The sequence below is a fragment of the Ursus maritimus genome (assembly GCF_017311325.1).
Source record: "Ursus maritimus isolate PB19 chromosome X unlocalized genomic scaffold, ASM1731132v1 scaffold_X1, whole genome shotgun sequence".
NCBI lineage: Eukaryota > Metazoa > Chordata > Mammalia > Carnivora > Ursidae > Ursus > Ursus maritimus.
The window spans coordinates 118,005,189-118,007,850 of NW_024423319.1; the positions used below are offsets into that span (position 1 = coordinate 118,005,189).

The following is a 2,662-nucleotide window of genomic DNA, read 5'->3' on the forward strand; positions in this document are numbered from 1 at the left end:
CCCCCCCCCCCCCAAATGCAGGTTTAGCCCCTGGAGGCTTCGTAGACTCAGGCCTTCTGGGGACAGAGACTTCTGTGATTCCTGGTGTGGTTTCGTGATGAACTTGGAGCCCTGAGAAATCCTGCAGATGCCGCAGGTCCACAGGACGAGCTGGGGCTCTCGCCGTGAGCAGGGAAGGCACATGGTGACGGAACACATCACAGACGCAAGCCGGCTCAGGACGCGCCTGCCCTGGCCGAGAGCCCGGGAGATGAAAGGCCCGCAAACGAGGAGCCCTCGCCGGCAGTAACAGCGGCATCTGTGTTTGTTTAAAATATGTAGAGCGAGAGAGAGTGCGATTTTGTTTTCTCGCAGAACATTCGGAGCCAATTTCAGCACCCAGATCTTCACAGGAAAACCTCATGGGGTTGCGTGAGGTGTGAGCGGGCGTTAAGGGCAGAATTTCCTGCCAGAACTGGAAATTCCAATGATAACTGACATTGGATTATTATTTTAAAGGAAAAGAGAAACTGCTATGCACTTGAGACGCCACGGGTGATCACAGTGGTATTTATGCCGAGTGCTGGAAATTCAAGTATGTAAATGGGCTGGCTTCAGCGTTTTGCAAAGTGGAGTCCCAGAGATCAGCAGCGGCACCCGACAGCTTGCTAGAAATACATATTCACAGGCCCCCCCAGACCCGAGGGGTCAGTAATTGCAGTGGCCCCAGCACTCTCTGGGTTTAACCTGGAGCTTTAATCCTCTGGGGGATTCTGCAGCCCACTGAGGACCTTTAAAAATCACCAGCAGAAGTGATCTCTAGCCCCAAACGTTTATTTGTTGCCTACCGATTGTCCCTCCCACGTGCAACACAGCCCCCCTGGCTGCGATCAGAGCTGAGGACGCGTGCTGTGCAGGCTAGGGGTTCTCTGGGTCAGTGTGCACATTCGGCCCCTTGCACAGCCAGGACAGGAGGAAGGAAGTGAGTGAGTGAGGAGGGCTCACTTGGCTGTTCACGGGCACCTAGTCCACAGTCACTGAGTTCCAGAGAGAGTGACCTTCTGGGCCAGTGAGTCTTTGTTGCAATGCGGGCCGTCCCATGCACTGCAGGCTATCGGATAGCATCCCTGGTTTCTACCCACTAAGTGCCAGGAGCATCCCCTCTCTCTCCAGTTGGGACACCGGAAATCCTGGGGGGCAAAATCACCCTGGTTGAGAACTGCTCGGTTAAACTGGAGTGTGGGCTCTGCAGTGTAAACTACATCCGAGCGTTAAGGCCTCCACACAGCTAGGGTGCCAGTGTCCCTACAGCCCCATTCCCACCCTCCTCCCCTCAAGCCTATAGAGGAATATGCTGGGCGGACAACCCTAGGTTCCCAGCTACCCTGACTGAGCCAGTCTCTTCCTCTACCCAAGCCTCCAAAGCCGTGGGATTTGGGGTGCACCTCTGAGCTCAAAGAATGGCCCCTGGGGCACAGCACCTCTCACGCCATCATGAACCTTTGATCTTTGCAACGCTCGTTTCCTGGCTTGCGGCAACACAAAGCAAAAGTAATATTGCCACGGCAGAGACAATGCCATGGGGCCACCAGACCTCCCAGCTCTTGGGGAACAGCTGCTTTGAAAACGTGAGGTTGTTTTGAACAAACTGCTATATTAGGGAAGAGTCTGAGCATAAGGCAAACCTCACATTTGCTTATGGGTCACGCCATCCATGAGAAATTCCAGGTGAATGTAGAAAACTGCCCGCAGAGGACCCCAGGGGCACGGGAATACAGCTGGCCCTTAAACAACACGGGTCTGAACTGCATGGGTCCGCTTACATGCAGATTTTTTTCAAAACATACAGAATAGTACTATAAGTGTATTGTCTCTTCCTTATGATTTTCCTTACTGTAAGAATAGTGTCTATAATACACATTCGGACGAAGTACGTGTTAATCAACCGTTCACGTTACCGGTAAGGCTTTGGTCAACAGCAGGCTGCCAGTGGTTAGGTTTCTGGGGAGTCAGAAGTTCGGTGTGATTTCTGATGGCGCGGGAAGCTGGCGCCCCCAGCCCAGTGGCGCTCCGGGTTCCACTGGACACAGGTCGCGAGCTGCAGCCCTTACGGCCCCCACTTCTACACAAAACTTCAGCGCTCCCGCAAGGTAGAGCGATGTGTTAATCGTAGCATTTACGTAGTTCTTAACCACTGGGCCCGCCCCGGTTTTCTCGCGAGCCTGTGCCTTTCACGGCCGCTCCTGCGTGACAGCACCGCACGCTGTACTTTCTCCCCGAGCCAAGTGCCACCCCATGGGGGGGCGGGGGGCGGAAAAGCAGCCCAGATCCTTCCCCTTTGGCTCCTGCCCTTTCTGACTCAACCCTCGGCCTCAGGCCGGGAGGCTTCTCCCGCCTTCCCGCCGCTCCGGCTGCCCCGCGAGGCCGGGGACGGAGACCGTGACTCATTCATCTTGGTCTCGGACTCCGGCCAGAGCCCAGGTTCCGTCGACGGCCGCCGGGCCACTCACCCGCTCCGCGTCACCAGGCACTGCCGGAGCCCCAGCTTCCGGAAGATGTCCACCACCGTCTCCATGGGGGTGTGGTCCGTGACCGTGAACGGGCTGAGGTTGAGCACGCGCCGCAGCTTCAGCGGGTGCGGGCTGTTGGCCGGCAGCTCAGGGGGCTCCTCCGTGAAGTACAT

At 56.3% G+C, this 2,662-nt stretch overlaps 1 protein-coding gene across 1 annotated transcript in view; it reads right to left on the reverse strand.

Annotated features, from left to right (window-relative positions):
* The window catches only part of CLCN4 (chloride voltage-gated channel 4), a 101,708-nt gene that overhangs the window by 5,100 nt on the left and 93,946 nt on the right, over positions 1–2,662 (reverse strand).